This window comes from Dermochelys coriacea, chromosome 12 (genome assembly GCF_009764565.3).
Source record: "Dermochelys coriacea isolate rDerCor1 chromosome 12, rDerCor1.pri.v4, whole genome shotgun sequence".
NCBI lineage: Eukaryota > Metazoa > Chordata > Testudines > Dermochelyidae > Dermochelys > Dermochelys coriacea.
In genome coordinates this window covers 41,821,180-41,844,498 of record NC_050079.1, presented here as the reverse complement: position 1 = coordinate 41,844,498, position 23,319 = coordinate 41,821,180, and the positions used below count along the sequence as shown (strand labels likewise).

At 40.6% G+C, this 23,319-nt stretch overlaps 1 long non-coding RNA gene across 2 annotated transcripts; it reads right to left on the bottom strand.

The window, feature by feature from the left end:
- Positions 1 to 6,792: 6,792 nt before the first annotated feature.
- LOC122456225 lies at positions 6,793 to 23,294 on the bottom strand. Of its 2 annotated transcripts, XR_006274983.1 has the most exons (5): positions 22,058 to 22,068; positions 21,177 to 21,288; positions 20,487 to 20,491; positions 8,234 to 8,237; positions 6,793 to 6,803 (listed from the first exon to the last, which is right to left on the bottom strand). It is a non-coding gene; the product is annotated as an uncharacterized LOC122456225 (long non-coding RNA). The 2 variants fall into 2 exon arrangements; XR_006274982.1 differs by having other exon boundaries at positions 21,177 to 23,294.
- Positions 23,295 to 23,319: the final 25 nt, after the last annotated feature.

The following is a 23,319-nucleotide window of genomic DNA, read 5'->3' as shown; positions in this document are numbered from 1 at the left end:
AATGTTAAAAGGACTCTCTTCAGCCACCTTACTTCTTTTCTACTTTTCTTTAATAACACTCTCACCACTTTGTTCTTTGGTCTCCCCATTCTTTATAGCTCTTTATCCTTTTCTCCTTTTTATCTGATGGCCAAACACAGTATCAAAGACTTCAGAGGCCCATTTTCAGTTACATTCACTTTCTGCCCTACTCTTCTACAGCTGAGCCACACTCTGAAAACAGTGATAGTATAAAAACTCCAAAACATAGATATTTTACACTTCCCCCTTTCAAAAAAACAAATGGGTATAGTGTACACATCTGCATCCATGAATATAACAGAAAATCCCTATTAGTATCTTATCAGAAGGTTTAACCAGAGAAAAGAGTAATGGATTTTCTAATGGAAGAATTCTGGAGGATATAATTTTCCAATGAAAACCAGAAAAGTTTCCCTTGAAGTCCCATTAATATACAGCTCCACTCTTTACTGAAACTGTAAACTTGATGATTCCATTAAAAGAGAGAAATATCCAGTGTTAGCTTGCTTTACTTGAAGAGTGAATCGTTATACTTTTTCTTTAAAAAAAAATGCACCAAGAATCACAGAATGCAACATTCACTTCCTCATTCAAAGGTCAATAACGTGCATACAGCAGTCATCTAAAACTCATTTATAAGAAAACTGAATTTTAAACCTTATAAGCCTATATTCAGTGTTAATATAATCTACAGATGACCTTACTAAACTTCCCTACCTCTTATAAATTTAAATTAAATATATAATTTTATTTAACTTCCCAACTTGCTGGGTGTATTAGCATATTAAAATTAACTCTGCAGGCTGTAATCATATCACCTTAATAAACTTACTTACCAGGACAAATTTGTTAAAATTATAGTACCCCCTTGTGGTGTTACCTTCATACCCCAATAGGACATTTCTTAATATTATATTTTAAAAAATCTTCTTCTGCCAAGCTTAGTGGATAACTAATTAACCTTTTCCAAAATCTGAAAACAGATGAGATGAGATGACATTTTCCCATAAATTGAGAAAGTAATTTTCCTTAGAAACCATATTCATTTTATATCAACAAAGACAGATATAATTTTATTTTTTTAAATATGAAAAAGCATTCTCAAGATGGTCTCCATCATGTAGCATCAATAAAATGTGCTTTTGTAAACTGAAAACCTTCAACTCATCAATTACCAATTACACTTAAGGGTTTTCCCTTCAATAATTACATCCTACCCTGTATCATACTTCTCTTTTGCTAAGTTTAATTGACGAGGAACTTTCCACCCAAAGATGATGCTCCTACTTTTTTACCCTATATCTTAATTAAGGTTACAGTTTCCAGCTTTGAACTAAGTACTAATAATAGTTGTATTCTAAAATCAATAGCAACTTAATGTTTCCAAGTAGCTTCAACCAGTATTTATTTATTTTAACATTAAAAATTAAACCTGGAAGACAGTAATTTTGAAGCCTTTGATAAAATCTTTATGAAAATCTGGAAAGGGTTAAAAGTATATATAAGATTCAAATGAAAAGTAAAGCTGAGTTTTACCTACATTAACCAACTGCCTGACTTTGGGGAGATCTGCAGATATACAAATAAATATAGCAGTGGCTGACATTCTATTTTTGGCAGGCTGGCTCTATGAGCTCTGGCATGGGTATGTCTCCTGAAGCTGGAATTTGCACCAAAACATTAGACTTGGGATCAGGAAGGAGTTTTCCATCAGGTCAGACTGACAGGGACCTTGGGGGTCTTTCACCTTTCCTGCAGCATGGGGAATGGATCACCTGTTCGGATCATCTGGGCATATCTCACCTAATTAAGCCTTGGGCATTAGGGGAACCTTGGTCTCTCCTCTTCTCAGCCTGTGGCACACAACATTTGACTGAAATACATTAGTTTAACCAGAGACATTGGTCTCAATATAGAGATATCTGGGTGAAACTTAATGACCTGTGATATACAGGAGGTCAGACTAGATGCTTTAATGGTCCCTTCTTGCCTTTAACTCTATGAAACATGACAAATATACCAAGCTATCTGAATTACATATGACTGAATACAACTATACAAAGATACTGTCACAGTTCTCGGGTTGATGGTCACTTCCTGATGTCTGGCCACTGCAAGACCCATAGGGTGACTTGGTCTGCATAAACAGGAGTTTCAGAGATACTAAGATGAGCAGAATAGTCTGAGTTTAAAAGGATGGGGCTCCTGGGTTTTACTCCACAAGCCCTTTCAGTATAGTCTCAGATTCTGTAATCCTGGGAGGGGCTGAGGATAGCAGTACTGACCACTTAAAAGCTCACCCTGGGGCTTGGTGAACCTATCCTGCCTAACCAGTATGCCAGAGTCTGCTGTCTCCTTGCAGAATCAGTGCGTGACCTGAAGCTTTCCAGAAGTCCCTTTTGGGAGCTGTAGAGCTGCTGTCTGTTCGCTCCTAGAACTGCCCGCCAACTGTCTGGAACTCGTGCGGAGGAGACGTGGTGGCTGGCAGGCAGGCGAGGGGAAGATGTTTGACACTCTGCGCGAGTGGCTGCTGAGCGTGCAGCAGGACCTCACCTCGGGGTTGAAGATTTTGGGTGACAAATCAAGAGAAGCAAAAATAAGCAAGCATAGGGCTGTTCAGTATTTGCCAAAGTTTTCTGCTGAATTGGAATTGCTCAGCAGATGTGGCCTTGAAGGCCGCCACATACATACAGTCAGAGCATCTCTGTCAGATAAAGGAGGCAAATGAGGAGGAGTAAGGTCATGTTTAGAGAAATGCTGCTATCATCTGATACTGCAGAGAGTGAGCACAGAGAATGGAGAGAGACAATCAGTGGAAAAACTCAGAGTTGATAGCCAGGAGAGGAGACTGGGCAGGCAGGAGTGGATGATAAATCTGATGGAGGACCAAACAGAGATGCTGAGGTCCCTGATTTCACTGCCGTCAGAACACAACCATGCTCGACTCCCGCAGCAGCCCATACAGAACTGCATTCCATGCCCTTCCGAAATTTCCCACACGCTCCTCACATGTTTCCGGCCCGTCGCAGTACTCTTTGCACTCCACCCCTAGGTAGATGTTTCATAATGCCAGCTTGACTTGCACATAGCTGTGAGAGCCTCATTTGAGAGTGCTCCTCAATGTCATGTCCGTTGTAAAAAATGGAAATCTGTGCATTACTGTTTAATAAAAATTTAGTCTTAGGGGGGAAAAAAACTGTCTGGAACTCCTGATTTTAAACCCTTACTCCCCACCCTGATACAACTGATAGGGCTGGAGAGGCAGGGTGCCCATAACAGCTCTTTAACCCCTTTGTCACTGGTGTAGGGTTCATGCATCCCATCACAGATGCCTACAGAAGGGATTACCTGTTGAAGTTGAGCTCACAAATTTATTTAAATATGGAAAAAAGTATTCATTGGATTTCATGCAAATGTAAAGAGGTGTCTGTAAATCAGCATATTTTTATTACACTATCAAGGAATTCAATAATCAAGCAAGGATCATCATTATTATTGCACATGATCATAATCACTGTGCCCCTCATGTTCACTGTAACCACCTGTTGTCTCTCATTTTATACTTGGACTGTATGCTCTTTGGGCAGGGACTGTCTTTTCCTAAATGTGTTTACAGTGCCTAGAACAATAGGGCTCCAATCCCTGATTGGGGCCAATAGGCACTATTGCAATACAAACAATAAAATAAATGTAAAAACTAATCAGTATGCTGGTCTGGCTGAATTCCATTAAATATTTTTGCATTTTTCCATCCTTTTCTATTTTGCTATATAGATGGAAATTTGAGAGTGCTGCCTACTTATAAGGTCATAACTAGAGCTGGGCCGGCTAGACTGGAAAGGGTTTTCCTGTGAAAAATTTTGCGATATCAAAATCAGGACAAAACCAAAACCTTTCAAAAATTGTCCAGAAAAAGGGGGGTGCCGAAGAGAGACACACACACACCCTCTCCAGAACAGCCAGTAACCTGATAGTTAGAGCCCCAACCTGAGATGTGGGCTCAAGTCCCTTGGTTTCCCTGATTCAGAGCAGGAACTTCTGGCCCAATTCATATTTAACTATTTATACCAAGTAGAACAGCTCCAACATCATAGACTGATTGACATTATAGTCTGATGGGTAGGGCACCCACCCAGGCTGTGAGAGAACTAGGTTCAAGTACCTGCTTTAAATCAAGCAGAGCAGGGACCTGAACCTCAGCCCTGACAACTGGCTATTCTGGAGTGGAGTCTCTTTCTCATCAGCACTTTCTCACAAAATAATTTTGTTGAAAAATTCCCACCCAGCTTTAGTCACAACCATACGCTAGACTAAATAACCTCTAAAGGGGAAGGCTGAGATGTTTATTAGCCCATGTTAAAATCCTTATTGGATTAACACAAAACAATTTAAAGATACAATATTCTATTTATTAAATATTTTTGAAAAGAAGTAATTGAATTAAAAATATTCTCTCTCTCTGACAGACACATACGCACAATAAGACCAAACAAAAGAAAGGCCATCCAGGGTTTTTCTGGTAACCATGTGGACTATGCTGAAGGAATATGTAATTGAAATATTTATTTAGCATCTGATTTAAATGCTTGGTGACCACCAGCAGAGGATGTGGCACCGGCACCAGTACAGTCTCACAAAAGAAGTGGTAGAAGTCTCATATCCTGGGACATTAAACATTAGATTGGACAAACAGTTGTAAGTGTGTAAAAGGGAATATCTTGCATTGGCAAACATATAACAGCTTTTCTGTCTCTAACATTTATGAGTTTCTGAAAAAGCCCCAGTACCTCTCACAGCAGGAAAGCACTCTATATGAGACTGGAGCTCCCCATAGGTCTAATTAATTTCAATAGTGCCCAAATATTAATAAAATTAATAAATAAATTAATTAACATTAACACTTCTACAGCACCTTCCATGCAAAAATTTCAAGCATTTTATGATTATTAATTAAACCTTACAACATCCCTAAGAGGTAAATAAAATTTTTCCATTTTCTAAATGGAGAAACAGTCACAGAAAGGTGAAGCAATTTGCCAAAAATCACACGGTGAGTCAGTTGCAGAACTAGGAGTAGAACCCATAACTCCTACTTTAATCCAGTGTCTAACAAGTAGACCACAGTACCTACCATAAAGAGATAAGTAAGCAAAGAGAACAAAGATAAGCAATCCACACACCACCCATTAAAAGATAAAGTTCTATAGCCAAAATTGTGCATGTTTCTGACAGATGATCCATCCCTGGTTAAAAATAGAAAAAGACCATGAAGGAAAGGGAATGGGTTAAAATGGGTATTTTTCAGACTAGGAGACTTGTTCTTGCATAATACACAAGCCATTCAAAATCCTTCAGCCAGCAAATCAACCCACATACACAGTAAGTGTTAATTTTTGTTCTTTCTTGCAGAAGCAATGATAAAAATGTCCTCACTATTAAATGGACTAGTTTAATTCTACTGCAGCACTTAAATCTGCCTTCCATTTTCCTACTGACTTTCTGAAATTCCACGGAAAGACGTTATTATTAAACAGCAGTGAGTGTTATTCTTGCAGCAATGCACATTAATAATAATTCAGTGTGGTGTCATGGAAGTCTGTGGGCTCTTAGCTGAATTTATTTGAAAAATAAAGTTTGTTTTTTTCTCTCAGAGATCTTTACTTAAGACAGCATGGAGCTCTTGTAAAGATAACTACCAATAAGTCACAACTACCCAAGGAACAGCCTTTTTATTTTTTTATTCACTGCTCACTATGACAACATAATAAATGAGTCCTGAGAGACTAGGAACTGCATAACTATTTAAAATTTTGTATTTTATCTTTCATTGTATGCTTCCAGTCATAACCTTCATCATATATATTTTTTAGAATCCTCTTCTGTCTCCAAGTAAAATACTCCAATTTTCAACTGCAATATACAATAAATAATCAGAAATACATCTTAGCTGTGATGCTAGAAAATGGTTTGCAAAACTAGCCTTGCAGTATTTTGTGATCCGCTAATAATTATTTGCTCCTGTAAAAGAAAAGGAACAAGCCAACATAGTTTCAACATCTGCTTTTTCAATTTTTGTTTTGAATTCTGTTGGATGTCTCTGTATTCTTTCATACATGACTAATAGGAAAGATACAAGACTAATAGGAAACATAAATGGTTGGTTTCAGTTAACAGATGGTCTTTAAACATCCAACATGAAAGCATACATTTTAGAAAATCTGACCCCAAAACTGCTTTATAAAACAAAGTGGGTTTTTTTCCGAGTCTTTAGGATCTTTCAAGAGGCTACAGTATAAAAAAGAGGCCCCAGGGTCAAAAAATGCAACAACTTATATTTCCAACTTAAAATATCAGAAACTAAAAGATTTTATAGTATGATAAGTATCAGAAATAACACAACTCCCTCCACAGCTATATAAAGAGGTGGGATTCCTGGACAAAATGTTTCCTTCCCAAAATTTTAAGTACCAACATAAAATTACATCAACAGATCTGAAAAGTCCCTCTGCCATGGCTGATAGCCGTGATAGGTCAGCCAAACCTTTACTTTTCCATATGTTTGTAAGCTGGTTATAATAGTTTCTCCTGCTTGTCACAACAGCTGCTTCCTTTTGGATAAGTAACTACTATGGGTCAGTCATTATGAAACATTGTCTTGGATTTCTTAGTATTATACTTTCATGGGCATATCAGCTAGGGCAGTAATAAAGCTCAATGTATGATTTATCCCAAATTCCAAATTATTGTACGTAATAGTGAATGCAAAACAATCACTTCTTCCCCTATACATCTTTTACCCCTGTCCATCACGTTCAAACAGATTTTTAAATGCTGTTATAACATTTTTTCCAACATAAAAAGATTCATAACTGGTATACAACCACATTATGAAACCATGCTATAATCTGACTAGAGATGCAGTCTATCAAGCACTGTTTCAACTAGTATAGTGGATTTTAAAAACTCTGCCTACAGAGGAACATGTTACTCTAGCTACAGCTTGGTCAAAAATGGCTGACAAGCATGACCATCATAGTATTCTGCACCCATTTGGGAATAAATGGTTACAGTTGTCGGTACCATAGCATGGCTCGCTCTCACTCTCTCTTTCTCCCTCTCTCTCTCTCTATATATACGCACTTCTTTCTCTCTCTCTCTGTGTATATATATAATATATATGGTCAAGTGTTTTTAATATATATATATATACACACACACACACACACACACACACACAGAGTCAAGGTTTTTTCAAAACCTCACCCAATCCCACTTTACAATAAAGGCCCACCTCAAATAGAAGTATTGGAAAGCAAGTTCTCACAAGATTTTAGGTTAAGAATTAAGAAGAAAATATTCAGTTACACTAGAAGCTGTTTGCTTTGAAATCCATTTTCCTACTCATACATTTTCAAAGGTGTCCAAGCAATGATGATGGGCAGTTTTTCTGGTAGCGCAAATGGGCTTGCCAGAACTTTCATTAAGTGATTGACAGGAAGAGGCGCTTCAGTTCACTAGGGAAGGAAAGGTGGCAGCATGCTAATCTGAACCTAAACAGCATTAATTTCTTTAACTCAAAACTCAGCTAATTTATTTAAAGCCAGATTGTGAGGGCCTTACTCACATTCAGAACTGTCACTCATATGAATAGACCCATTGACACAATCTGACCCTTAATGACATGTTTACACTGGTAATCAATGTTTTGTTACAGACCTACTTAAAAATAAGTTTTCATACCTGCCAAAACTGCACAACAAAACTCAAAATCAGCTACACAAGTTAATTTTGGAAAGTAGATAAAACAACTGGGTTTTGCTTCTCAGCATCACATCTCAGGAGAATGGTTCTTTGGCATAAACTAAACTATTTTATTTACTACTAAATCAGAATTCTCTCAGCATTGCTAAGAAAGGAGAATATGATAACTTCTTCCACCCAATTTTAAAAGCGCTAGGCAAATAAAATCAAAATTAACACTGGAGAAATAAATAACGTTGGCAACTAATAAAAAACTGAAGGTAAATTTGCATCATTCAATCTGCTGTTCCTGTTGCATCATCAGTATCTGCATTTTAGCAATTCATCATTACTTGTAGATGTAGCATTAGAGGAACACAGCCAAATTACAAGCCAAGAACTCCAATACACATAAGTGCCTAAAAATAGGGAATGTGTCTTGGTTATAGAACAAAAGAACTCATTTTATCACTTGGCTTTACCGCTTGAGAAAATGGCTCCTGGTGTGCTGAACTCCATGATAAATGCGCCCCCTCTAGATCTTTATTGCCCTTGTAAATCAAAGGACTGACAGCAGTTAATAAGAAAGCTTTTGAGTGGTTTTGAAGTTTTGCTTTGTACAAATAAAGTCTCATATTAAAGAATTTGCTAGTCCTCAAGGTGTGGAAAAATGAGTGCAAGTGGAACCTGGTTTTAACTGTGTGTTTCCTTTTCTAGTCTCAAAAATCATTTTATGGTAAAAACATAAGAATAATGAAATAATTATTTTAAAATGTCTTTTATATTTCAATAGAATTACTGACAGTCATTAAAAATCTCTCTGGTGTTTCTAAGCCTTATGGTTTGGAAAAGTACACCCCAGACATGCAACATAAAGAAGTAGGTTTATTACAGATTATTGTTAGGCACTGGACCATATGTATGCTATATCTCTTCTAGCCAAAGCAAACGCTGGTTCTGAATCTGAAATTATCATTCTAAATTCCACTATGATACTCACAGGTTTCAGAGTAGCAGCCGTGTTAGTCTGTATTTGCAAAAAGAAAAGGAGTACTTGTGGCACCTTAGAGACTAACAAATTTATTAGAGCATAAACTTTCGTGAGCTACAGCTCACTTCATCGGATGCATCTCCTCTGTTTTTTCCACCAAATGCATCCGATGAAGTGAGCTGTAGCTCACGAAAGCTTATGCTCTAATAAATTTGTTAGTCTCTAAGGTGCCACAAGTACTCCTTTTCTTTTTGCACTATGATACTATAAGAGGACGGACAGGATTATTTTGGTTTCTAGCTCACCCACAGGTATGGGCAAGGAAATTCTGAAATCAGCTGATAGGAAATACTGCAATGCATAAAAAGGCCATATGATGATCAGTATTTTAAGTTTATCTTATACCTCCACCTTTTGGTAAAGTAACAATGCTCCAGCAACATGTACAAATAAGTTATTACAACTGAAAGAATATCTGCAGATCAGATGGCACAGGAGCAAATAGGCCAATTTATAGTTACTGACAGACAAAACTACAGTTATTTGGACAAAGCTAAAGTTATTTATAAGGAAGTAAATATATTTCCTCCCCAAACTGGTAGCACCAAGATATAATGTGACAGTCTAGTAACAGATCTACAGAAGGCTCAGATATTCTCCAGTGGATTTTTAATAAATTTCAATATTAATTTCAGTGGAAAGGAATGTTAGTGGACACATTGTCTCTTTAAAAATCTCTGTTACTATTGGTTTGGGTTTAAAGAGACCCACTTCTATTCTTCACAGAAATAGTAGGAAAGGAAAAGAGAGAATAAGGTCCTTTTCGTATTTGGGTCCAACACCCTTCAGCCCTTACACGTTTCATGATTGCATAGCACTACTGAAGCCATGGTACCAGGAACACCACCTGGTCACAGCAGCCCCCAGAGCAGATTACACAGAAAAGCCGCTTGGGGCTTTATTACTTTTTCCACATAGGGTCCATGGGGCTGGAGGAGGGACAATCTGAATTCCACCTGGACCTACATCCAGCCCATCCACTCAGCCCCCTTGCTCACCTGTCTCTTCTCCGTCCTGCAGTTTGGACCCTGAACTTTACATAGAAAGCTCCTCTAGATGTGGGAAGAGCAATGCCATGGATGTGGCTAAACCCTCCTTCCACACAAAAGGTGAGTGATCTTCACACAGAGGCTCCCTTTGCATATGAATCAAGCGGATATGGAATTGGCTCTGTTTTACAACAGTACACACAAACCAGCCAGTTGACGTGCTAAGAGGTTCAGTCTTTAGCAGAGTTTTCAACACCCAGCCCATAGGCCAGATCCTGTCTGTTTGATATAATGTTGTGGCTCACATGACATATTAGATTCTGTATAAACTAATCTTTCAATTTAAAATAAAGCAAGTTTCCAACTCAAATAGTTGCAAAGAAAACTTTAAAAATATGAACTGAGTGTAACCTATGCAATGGTATCTTCTGAGTCTGCAGACAGCCAGAAACGCTAACCTATTTACTCTAAAACCTAGTGAAAACACTTTAAATGTCAGTATCAACTATTTTATTGATGATATTAGCAGATGGAAAGGAGACGTGAGTCGGAGAGAAGCCTATAGGGTTGGGAATTGGGAGCTGCTCCAGATAAGGAAATGCAGAGGGAAGAAAGGAGGACATACCCAAAGGCAGAGAAGAAGAAGAAAAAAAAGAGAAATGAGGATGGGGAAGGAAGAGAAAGAAATAATAGTGGTCTTAAAGGGGAGCATATTTTCCCTTTCTGTTATAATGAATGCAACAATAAGGTACCAAAACATAATAGATAATGAAAATAATTTAAACTTCAGTGATGACATTAAGACCATATGCTACACTCAGTCTTGTACAAGTGTCCCACTGATATCAGTGGGAGATCCACAGTGGATCAAGGGACATGCATAGCCCTAAATTTATACCCCTGTCCCAACACCCAGAGTCTATAGCATGATTGTACCTGGCACGGTCGCTAAAAAATGTCCCTTGCCACTTGGGACAGGAAAATTGTGCTAGCAATAACCATAATATAAATCAGTTGGCAAGCACAGTTTTCACAGAACTGTGCTTGATAACTATTTTACATACAGTTGTGACTAGCATGGTTCAAGCCATAATGAGGAACTAGCCCCAAAGGTATTGCCAGATGCTATAAAGAGAAATAAAAACAAACTGCTAAACCATCTAAATCCTTGGGAGTTTGAAGACACATACTAATTGATGACTGAAGGTCCCACATTCCTGTAGTATCAGTCTCATTCCCATTATGAAGGGAAGATCACAGACTTTGACATATCAAACAAAAGAATTGCTCAGCAACTGGGCTCCAATAGCCTGCTGTCTGCTGTTGACACAATGTATGAAACTGGCAGAGCTCTGATTCAGAAAAACCTACACAGATGTCACTACCTATTACCAACATTAGTTGCACTTATGAGCACAAAAGTAGCAGTGCCTAAGAAACAAATCAAGCAAGACTAGAACAAGGGAAGAACGGAAAAAAGAATAAAATTACAGCTAACATTATCAAGGACAATTAATGTGCTATTTTACATAATAAAATTGATTTGAGATGTTTATATATCACTAACTAGCTGCAACTGCTTCTTCATGCATGGGATATTTAGCACATCAAACACAGCAGATTTTTAACTCCAAGGACATAGCATAATGTTTCTTGGTGTTGGCTTCCCTCCTTGCAGGTTTTTATGTCATCATTAAATTATAACTAGAGAATCATCAGTAAATTTAAAATTTATATATCGTATTTACAGTATTTATAATCATACAAAATATTTTATTAGCTGTATAACCTTTCTATATTTTATAAACCCCAATTTATTTTTCCTTTTGTCTTCTAATTTTTCAGAACCAGAGAGTCTGTCTCTGAAAAGAGCCATAGGTGTAATTGTAAATTTCCTCTATAAATTAATTTTTGATTTAAAAAATAGTAATGAGTGAAACACTTGACTTTATGGTCTATTCCATTTAATGGACAAAATTCAACTCCCCAGTATTGGTTGGTTGCCAGGTGCTCTCTCACAGCAGAATCTCTTTAAACTTTGAATCTCAGCTCAACAATCATTTACCAAATCATATAGAGGTATTGATGTTTGCCACTCTACCGTTAAATTACATCAAATATCAATGCAATCAACTCATTAGCTGTTTTTTTATTGAGCTCCAATGTTCACTGCATACTTTTGCAATTCTTTGATTAGGCAACGTAGGTCCTGTATTCCCAGTCTACTTCCACCAACTGATTAGCTCAATAATACTGATAATCTCCTCAAGTCAAAAGAGCTAGGCAAGGAAGTAGCTGAAAATCCCTGTGAGCAGATTCAATTTACTCCTTTTGTGTAGAACATCAATATACCACACTACTTGCAATACAGTCTGGCAAATGAAACTTCAAATTTGCTAAGTTAGAAAGTAATTTTAACAAAAAGTCACAGCAGGTCATTAAAATGCCCTTTAATTGTCTCTAAATCATACTCTGTTATCCTTCAGCAACCTTCCTGGCATGCTGAGATTTTAAATCTCTTCTTACTGATGTAAGAACCAAGAAGAGAATTGAAGTGTGATTGTCACATACAGAGTCTGAATGCCAAAGGTCAAAATAGCTTACTGGTATGCTGGTCCACTGCTCCAAATTTTATATCTTTTCTGTCCCTCGGTTATTGCCTGACATGATTTAACAACTGTAATTCCTTATTTAACGATGTCAAAGGTTTTTAGGAAATTGACTGTATTTCACCAACGATATATTTCTTCTTGATTACAGAGTGGTTAAAATGATTTTAAACCAAGACAGCAAAATAAAGCAGTAATAAAATCAATAAAAGGTGCTTAAAACATTCCTTCTATTAGGTAATGGCATTTAAAATATCCGTAGCTTGTAATGGCACTTAGGATATGCCCAAAAATCAATGAGCTAAATTACTTATTGAACTAGTTAATTTGAACATTGAGTTTTATATGTATATTGATAAAGCAGGCTATAGAATACTGCTGCTAGCCATTCAGTTTCATGGTCAGATGTCTCCCTCTGCTGGAAAAAAACAAAAATCCTACCAGAAAGAAAAATATTAAAAAATACAAAATAAAAAGATGTAACCTCTAAAAACTCCACAAGAGGTCTCTAACTCTTTGTACAGTTTGTAAGTTATGACAGATTTAAGCAGAGCCTTATTTAAGAAGGCAACACAAGTATACGCAAAAAGAAAAGGAGTACTTGTGGCACGTTAGAGACTAAAATTTATTAGAGCATAAGCTTTCGTGAGCTACAAGTGAGCTGTAGCTCACGAAAGCTTATGCTCTAATAAATTTGTTAGTCTCTAAGGTGCCACAAGTACTCCTTTTCTTTTTGCGAATACAGACTAACACGGCTGCTACTCTGAAACACAAGTATGTTTTTCTTCAGACAGCACCAACAACTTTGTATGTTGGTCAGGGTTTGACATGAAAAACTATATTCTGCAGGTCAATGGCTGAAAATAAAGGATGCTGGCTATAAACCGCCCTGGGAAAATAAGAACTGCCATCAGAATCGCTCACCAAGCAACTGTTTTGGGTAGTAGATGCTGGAGTGAAAGGATCAGGTCCCACCAAGCTACAGTGATTTATCTCTCCTACTAGAGAAACCCAGGATCAAAACCTCCCTGTCTACACATTCCTCACCTTAGGAGTGCAAAATCTCATTATGGAGACAGGTTGAGTGCTGAAGCTGGTTCAGGATGTGGGGTTTAGGTTCATCTCCATCCTTCTCTTTTGTCAAGGAACGTAGTACTTTGGACAGCAAAGGAACCTTTCTCAATGAACATATGTACTGAAAGGTATAGTTTAGGCTGAAGATTGTTATTTTCTCCCACAAGAAACTGAAGCAAAATAATAAAAACCCTCAAGAAGAAAGTGAACCACTCTGGCAATAAGAAAAGGAGGACTTGTGGCACCTTGGACACTAACAAATTTATTTGAGCATAAGCTTTCGTAAGCTACAGCTCACTTCATCGGATGCATTCAGTGGAAAATACAGTGCGGAGATTTATATACACAGAGAACATGAAACAATGGGTGTTACCATACACACTGTAACAAGAGTAATCAGGTAAGGTGATCTATTACCAGCAGGAGAGCGGGGTGGGGAGGACGGGACGGACCTTCTGTAGTGATAATCAAGATGGGCAGTTGACAAGATCATGTGAGGAACAGTAGGGAGGGGAATAAACATGGGGAAATAGTTTTAGTTTGTGTAATGACACATCTACCCCCAGTCTTTATTCAAGCCTAAGTTAATTGTATCCAGTTTGCAAATTAATTCCAATTCAGCAGTCTCTCATTGGAGTCTGTTTTTGAAGTTTTTTTGTTGAAGAATTGCCCCTTTTAGGTCTGTAATTGAGTGACCAAAGAGACTGAAGTGTTCTCTGACTGGTTTTCATAATGAAAAAGGCTGACAAAGGTGGTGCTGTCGTCATCATGAATAGGTCGGAATATGAACAGCTCTAGGCAGCTCTCCAACACCACTTTCTACAAGCCATTACCCTCTGATCCCACTGAGGGTTATCAGAAGAAACTACACCATCGCCTCAAGAAACTCCCTGAAAAAGCACAGAAACAAATCCGCACAGACACACCCCTAGAACCACGTATTCTATCTGCTACCCAAGATCCATAAACCTGGAAATCCTGGAAGCCCCATCATCTCAGGCATTGGCACCCTGACAGCAGGATTGTCTGGCTATGAAGACTCCCCCCCTCAGGCCCTACACTACCAGCACTCCCAGCTATCTTAGAGACACCACTGACTTCCTGAGGAAACTACAATCCATCGGTGATCTTCCTAAAAACACCATCCTGGCCACTATGGATGTAGAAGCCTCTACACCGACATTCCACACAAAGATGAACTATATAAGCCGTCAGGAACAGTATCCCCGATAATGTCACAGCAAACCTGGTGGCCGAACTTTGTGACTTTGTCCTCACCCATAACTAATTGGGGACAATGTATATCTTCAAATCAGCAGCACTGCAATGGGTACCCGCATGGCCCCACAGTATGCCAACATTTTTATGGCTGACTTAGAACAACGCTTCCTCAGCTCTCGTCCCCTAATGCCCCTACTCTACTTGTGCTACATTGATGACATTTTCATCATAATGACCCATGGAAAAGATGCCCTTAAGGAATTCCACCATGATTTCAACAATTTCCATCCCACCATCAACCTCAGCCTGGACCAGTGCACACAAGTGATCCACTTCCTGGACACTACAATGGTAATAAGCGATGGTCACATAAACACCACCCTATACCGGAAACCTACTGACCACTTTGCTTACCTAAAAAGAAAAGGAGTACTTGTGGCACCTTAGAGACTAACAAATTTGTTAGTCTCTAAGGTGCCACAAGTACTCCTTTTCTTTTTGCAAATACAGACTAACACGGCTGCTACTCTGAAACCTAGGCTTACCTACCTGCCTCCAGCTTTCATCCAGACCACACCACACGATCCATTGTCTACAGCCAAGCTCTGCGATACAACCGCATTTGCTCCAACCCCTCAGATAGAGACAAACATCTACAAGATCTCTATCAAGCATTCTTACAACGACAATACCCACCTGCTGAAGTGAAAAAACAGATTGACAGAGCTAGAAGAGTACCCAGAAATTACCTACTACAGGACAGGCCCAACAAAGAAAATAACAGAAAACCACTAGCCATCACCTTCAGCCCCCAACTAAAAACTCTCCAACGCATCATCAAGGATTTACAACCTATCCTGAAGGATGACCCATCACTCTCACAGATCTTGGGAGACAAGCCAGTCCTTGCTTACAGACAGCCCCCCAACCTAAAGCAAATACTCACCAGCAACCACACACCACACAACAGAACCACTAACCCAGGAACCGATCCTTGCAACAAAGCCCGTTGCCAACTGTGTCCACATATCTATTCAGGGGACACCATCATAGGGCCTAATCACATCAGCCACACTATCAGAGACTCTTTCACCTGCACATCTACCAATATGATATATGCCATCATGTGCCAGCAATGCCCTTCTGCCATGTACATTGGCCAAACTGGACAGTCTCTACGTAAAAGAATAAATGGACATAAATCAGACGTCAAGAATTATAACATTAAAAAACCAGCCGAAGAACACTTCAATCTCTTTGGTCACTCAATTACAGATCTAAAAGGGGCAACTCTTCAACAAAAAAACTTCAAAAACAGACTCCAAGGAGAGACTGCTGAATTGGAATTAATTTGCAAACTGGATACAATTAACTTAGGCTTGAATAAAGACTGGGGGGGTGGATGTGTCATTACACAAAGTAGAACTATTTCCCCATGTTTATTTCCCCCCTACTGTTCCTCACACATTCTTGTCAACTGCTGGAAATGGCCCACCTTGATTATCACTACAAAAGGTCTGTCCCATCCCCCCACCCCAGCTCTCCTGTTGGTATTAGCTCACCTTACCTAATCGTTCTTGTTACAGTGTGTATGGTAACACCCATTGTTTCATGTTCTCTGCGTATATAAAATCTCCCCACTGTGTTTTCCACTGAGTGCATCTGATGAAGTGAGCTGTAGCTCACGAAAGCTTATGCTCAAATAAATTTGTTAGTCTCTAAGGTGCCACAAGTACTCCTTTTCTTTTTGAAGATACAAACTAACACGGCTGCTACTCTGAACTCTGGCAATGTAATCCACCTTTTTTCATATTTAGATGGACTTCATCACTGCAGTGTCTGAAGGTTGTAAGGCTCCTTAAAGATATGGAGGCAGGCAAGCCAACTGAATTCCTGTAAGGCATGTTGCCACAACTCCTAAAACTGCAGAAAGACATACAACTGGATATCAAATGGGAACACAGGTGAGCAGCACCAACGCTGAGGATGGAAAGAGATCTAGATTCCTCACATTATTATTATATTCCAGTAGCTCCCATAGCTCCCTATCAATATCATTGTGCTCGGTGTTGTACATACACACATACGTAGTAAGAAACCATTCCTGCCCTGAAGAACTTACACTCTAGACAGGCAGGATAGACAAAGAGTGAGAGACAGAAAGCATTATTTCCCTCATTTTACTGATGGGGAACTGAAGCAAAGAGAGATCCTACAACTTGCCTGAGGTCACACAGTGTTTGGCAGGTTTCAGAGTAGCAGCCGTGTTAGTCTGTATTCACAAAAAGAAAAGGAGTACTTGTGGCACCTTAGAGACTAACAAATTTATTAGAGCATAAGCTTTCGTGAGCTACAGCTCACTTCATCGGATGCATTTGGTGGAAAAAACAAAGGAGAGATTTATATACACACACAGAGAACATGAAACAATGGGTTTATCATACACACTGTAAGCAGAGTGATCACTTAAGATAAGCCATCACCCACAGCAGGGGGGGGAAAGGAGGAAAACCTTCCATGGTGACAAGCAGGTAGGCTAATTCCAGCAGTTATCAAGAATATCAGAGGAACAGTGGGGGGTGGGGTGGGAGGGAGAAATACCATGGGGAAATAGTTTTACTTTGTGTAATGACTCATCCATTCCCAGTCTCTATTCAAGCCTAAGTTAATTGTATCCAGTTTGCAAATTAATTCCAATTCAGCAGTCTCTCGTTGGAGTCTGTTTTTGAAGCTTTTTTGTTGAAGTATAGCCACTCTTAGGTCTGTGATCGAGTGACCAGAGAGATTGAAGTGTTCTCCAACTGGTTTTTGAATGTTATAATTCTTGACGTCTGATTTGTGTCCATTCATTCTTTTACGTAGAGACTGTCCATCCAGATCATACCACTCGATCCATTGTCTACAGCCAAGTGCTACGATATAACCGCATTTGCTCCAACCCCTCAGACAGAGACAAACACCTACAAGATCTCTATCATGCATTCCTACAACTACAGTACCCACCTGCTGAAGTGAAGAAACAGATTGACAGAGCCAGAAGAGTACCCAGAAGTCACCTACTACAGGACAGGCCCAACAAAGAAAACAACAGAACGCCACTAGCCATCACCTTCAGCCCCCAACTAAAACCCCTCCAACGCATCATCAAGGATCTACAACCTATCCTGAAGGACGAGCCATCACTCTCTCAGATCTTGGGAGACAGACCAGCCCTTGCTTACAGACAGCCCCCCAATCTGAAGCAAATACTCACCAGCAACCACACACCACACAACAGAACCACTAACCCAGGAACCTATCCTTGCAACAAAGCCCGTTGCCAACTCTGTCCACATATCTATTCAGGGGATACCATCATAGGGCCTAATCACATCAGCCACACTATCAGAGGCTCGTTCACCTGCGCATCTACCAATGTGATATATGCCATCATGTGCCAGCAATGCCCCTCTGCCATGTACATTGGCCAAACTGGACAGTCTCTACGTAAAAGAATGAATGGACACAAATCAGACGTCAAGAATTATAACATTCAAAAACCAGTTGGAGAACACTTCAATCTCTCTGGTCACTCGATCACAGACCTAAGAGTGGCTATACTTCAACAAAAAAGCTTCAAAAACAGACTCCAACGAGAGACTGCTGAATTGGAATTAATTTGCAAACTGGATACAATTAACTTAGGCTTGAATAGAGACTGGGAATGGATGAGTCATTACACAAAGTAAAACTATTTCCCCATGGTATTTCTCCCCCCCACCCCACCCCCCACTGTTCCTCTGATATTCTTGTTAACTGCTGGAATTAGCCTACCTTGCTTGTCACCATGAAAGGTTTTCCTCCTTTCCCCCCCCTGCTGTGGGTGATGGCTTATCTTAAGTGATCACTCTCCTTACAGTGTGTATGATAAACCCATTGTTTCATGTTCTCTGTGTGTGTGTATATAAATCTCTCCTCTGTTTTTTCCACCAAATGCATCCGATGAAGTGAGCTGTAGCTCACGAAAGCTTATGCTCTAATAAATTTGTTAGTCTCTAAGGTGCCACAAGTACTCCTTTTCTTTTTGCGAATACAGACTAACACGGCTGCTACTCTGAAACCTAAGAATATCAGAGGAACAGTGGGGGGTGGGGTGGGAGGGAGAAATACCATGGGGAAATAGTTTTACTTTGTGTAATGACTCATCCATTCCCAGTCTCTATTCAAGCCTAAGTTAATTGTATCCAGTTTGCAAATTAATTCCAATTCAGCAGTCTCTCGTTGGAGTCTGTTTTTGAAGCTTTTTTGTTGAAGTATAGCCACTCTTAGGTCTGTGATCGAGTGACCAGAGAGATTGAAGTGTTCTCCAACTGGTTTTTGAATATTATAATTCTTGACGTCTGATTTGTGTCCATTCATTCTTTTACGTAGAGACTGTCCAGTTTGGCCAATGTACATGGCAGAGGGGCATTGCTGGCACATGATGGCATATATCACATTGGTAGATGCGCAGGTGAACGAGCCTCTGATAGTGTGGCTGATGTGATTAGGCCCTATGATGGTATCCCCTGAATAGATATGTGGACAGAGTTGGCAACGGGCTTTGTTGCAAGGTAAGGTTCCTGGGTTAGTGGTGCTGTTGTGTGGTGTGTGGTTGCTGGTGAGTATTTGCTTCAGATTGGGGGGCTGTCTGTAAGCAAGGACTGGTCTGTCTCCCAAGATCTGAGAGAGCGATGGCTCGTCCTTCAGGATAGGTTGTAGATCCTTGATGATGCGTTGGAGAGGTTTTAGTTGGGGGCTGAAGGTGATGGCTAGTGGCGTTCTGTTGTTTTCTTTGTTGGGCCTGTCCTGTAGTAGGTGACTTCTGGGTACTCTTCTGGCTCTGTCAATCTGTTTCTTCACTTCAGCAGGTGGGTCAGAAACTGAACCCAGATCACCTAAATCCTAGTTCAGTGCCTTAAGCACAAATCTATTCTTCGTCTCCTATTTAAACTCTTCTTGCTCGTTACTGAAGGGCTTCTGCTCACCAAGCTCTGTGAGTGAGCTGGAGAAGCTGCATAGTAGAAACCACTCTAAAAAATCATGCTGTTCCCTGACTGCAATAAGGAAGCTGTGGAGTAGCATCGGAAATTCCAGGAAGCCAAAAAACTAGTTAACAAGAGGGCTTTGCCTTTCTTCATCTTCAGCCCAGCTATCTGGTTTGTGACATGGAGACAGCTTGATCAATCTCATATCATACCCCTGGTGGCAGAGATGTATCTGAAAGGGCTCCAACCAACTCCTGTTCCCCCTACTGAGAGACTGCAGATTAGACTGCACCACAACATTTAGGACACATATAGATTTTGACATCAGCTCCTGAAATAACTAGTTTTCAAGGTCAAGAATCATATATTTTTAAGAAACTGACATTATTTGAAAACTTGAAGTGATTCTCTGTTGTCAGCATCTGAAACAGACACAGCAAATTTTCAAAAGTGAAAAATATTTCCAGGATCTGGTAAATGTACTCCTCCTACTGTATCCCCTGCCAATATACCTCTCTGACCTAGTGACACATAGGCCCATTTTCCAAATGGGGTAACTGAAGAGTGCAGTTAAGAGGGGCTGGCCCAGTGCTAAGGAAGATTGCCAATGTCTCTTTTAAGGAAAGAGGGCTACTGACTTCCCTTAGAGGAGCACTGGTGTGGCATATGTGCAGAAAACTATCACTTAACATAGACAATCTGCCCAACTATCAACTTGTGTCTAATCCTCTCTTTGTGGACAAGATTACTGAAAAGGTTGCGAGACAGTTCTCACAAGGCCTTGGATTTCCTTGACCCTTGTCAATCTGACTATTGACCTGGATTTGGTACAGAGACTGTTTAGTTGTGTTGGCTGATGATCTACTCCTAGAGATGGATCTATAGCTGCCTTTAATACTATTGATCTAAAGATACTGTTCATTCATAGACTCACAGGCTTTATGGCCACAGGGGACCATCATGATCACCTAGTCTGACCTCCAGCAGATTGCAAGCCACAGAACCTCACCTACCCACTCCTGTAGTAGGCCCATAACCTCTGACTGAGTCACTGCAGTCCTCAAATCTTGATTTAAAGACTTGAAAGTCTGAATCTACCATTTACTGTATTTCAAACCAGCGACTGAACTGTGCCCCACACTGCAGAAGAAGGCAAAAAAACCCAGGGTCTCTGCCAAAATACTGGGGGGAAAATATGGCAATCAGTTAGACCTAAGCATGTGGACAAGACCCACCAGCCTGGGAAAGAATTCTTTGTAGTAACCAGAACCCTTCTCGCCCCCAACCCCCGCCAGTGTCCCATCTCCAGCCATTGGAAATATTTGCTAATAGCTGTTGTGAATGGGCCATATGCCATTGTAGGCAATCTCATCATACCATCCTCTCCATTAACTTACCAAGCTCAGTCTTAAAACAAGTTAATTTTTTTTACCCCCACTATTTTTTACCCCCACTATTAGATGACTGTTCTATAACTTTACTCCTCTGAAGGCTGGAAACCCTCATGTAATTTCAAGCCTAAACTTGCTGATGGCCAGTTTATATCCATTTGTTCTTGTGCCAGCATTGGCCCTTTACTTAAATAACTTCTCTCCCTCCCTAGTGTTTATCCCTCTGGTATATTTATAGAGAGCAATCCTATCTCCCCTCAGCCTTTGTTTTGTTAGTAAGTCAAGATCCTTACATTTCCTCCCAAAAGGTACGTTCTCCATTCCTCTAATCATCCTGGTAGCCTCTCTTCACCTGTTCCAGTTTGAATTCATCTTTCTTAAACATGGGAGACCGGAATTGCACACACTGTTCCAGATGAGGTCTCACCAATGCTTTGTATGATGTTAATAACCCTTCCCAATCTCTACTGGAAATACCTCGCTTGATGCAGCCTAAGACTGCATTAGCCTTTTCACTGCTGCATCACACTGGCAGCTTGTAGTCATCCTGTGATTAACCAATACACCCATGTGTTCCTCCTCCTTGTCACTTCCAACTGATATATCCCCAGTTTATGGAAAAAATCATGTTGTTAGTCCCTAAGTGCATAATCTTGCATCCATCTACAGATCTCAGGGGAGTGGACAAGGCTGCCTTCAAGTGGCTTCACTGCTATGTTTTGGAGAGAAAACAAGTGTTGTGCAATTGCTGGCCTTCCGTAAAGGTGCCCTCATGTGGAGTCTTAAAGGGATCCACCTTGTCTTCCTTATTTTTTTGACACATATAAAAGCCCATAAGGGTCCTGGTTTGTTCCTTGATTCCACAGCCACAGAATTCAATTCACCATAGCAAAAAGTACATTAAGGACAATGATGATACAGTACCTTGAGTAAATACAGGCAGTTTCCCTGTCACCTAAGCTGAAAAGAGTAATCACTGATATGTAAATGACTAACCAGAGGTGAGAGTAAAGATTAACAGTAGCATTCATCTTATTTGTTTACTTTGAGTAATGGGAAGTGGGCGTATCACTTTACCTTCTGCAAAGACTAGTTAGTTTACTTTTGTACAATACTTTGAAGATGTGAAATGGTACATAGGATATAAGTCTGACTATTATTGCTCATTAATACTGTAGCTGTCAACTGTTCAGTACTGCATAAATATAGAAGAAAATGTATGACAGTTTCTGCTCCAAGAAATTTACAACCTAAGAGGGGAATTCATGGTTGAGTAGCAGTCAATTTATTTCAGGTATATCAACATAAAATGGCTGCAAAGATCTGGTAAAGCCACCCCAAGGAGAACCCCCAGTACAGGGTGTCTCTCTAGTAGGCACCGAAACAGTATAACTGGATCTACGAGCACGACAGTCCACAGTGTAGGCACTGGGCTGAAGGCAGGCTGGCAGTGGGCGTGCGTACACTCCAGCTATTTGCTGGTAGTGCAACAGCACTACAAAGCAACACAAGTTAGTACTCTGCAGGACCGTTTCAACAAATGCAGGGGGCAAGCTGGCATCCCGCAGCCTCCGGAGAGGGGAAGTGAAGCCAGCCCCATCGCCAGCACAGGATGCGTACCTCTCTGGGCCTAACCCTTTGGAAGTGCAGTCTTGTCACTGATTTCAACAGGAGCAGAACCTAGATTAGCAAATGCTTTACGTTACAGCCATTAAAGACACCAGCTGGCCGACCGGAGGCTCAAGATGAAATGTGAGGCGGGTGTTTTATTTGTCGCAGATGCCGTGTGGCTTTGGAGAGGGTTTCACACGATGGTATGGTTCGAGATGACCTGGGGCTTCGGGCTGTGCAGAAGGAGCCTGTTTTAACGTGTTAGGCCGGACGACCTGGCTGCTATTCCTCCTGGCCTCCTCCCTTCCCGCCACCCAAGGCAAAGCCCCCCGGGCGGCGGGGCGGCGGCTCTGCCTGCGCAGACAACGCTTCAACTGAGCTCCCCACCTGCACCACGGCGCTCGGTCTGTCCAGCGCGCGGGCGGGCGCCAGGCCGCAGGGTCAGGCCGGCCCCGCTCCCTGCCGGCGAGGCCCAGCTCGGGCCCGGGGCTGCCCACCGAGCGCCTCCCCGCCTGCGGGGGCACGTCGCGTGGGCTGAGGCGTTTCGCAGGCTCCCGCTCCTCCGGGCCGGCCCTGACCCTCCCAAAATGGCGGCGCTGGTCTGCC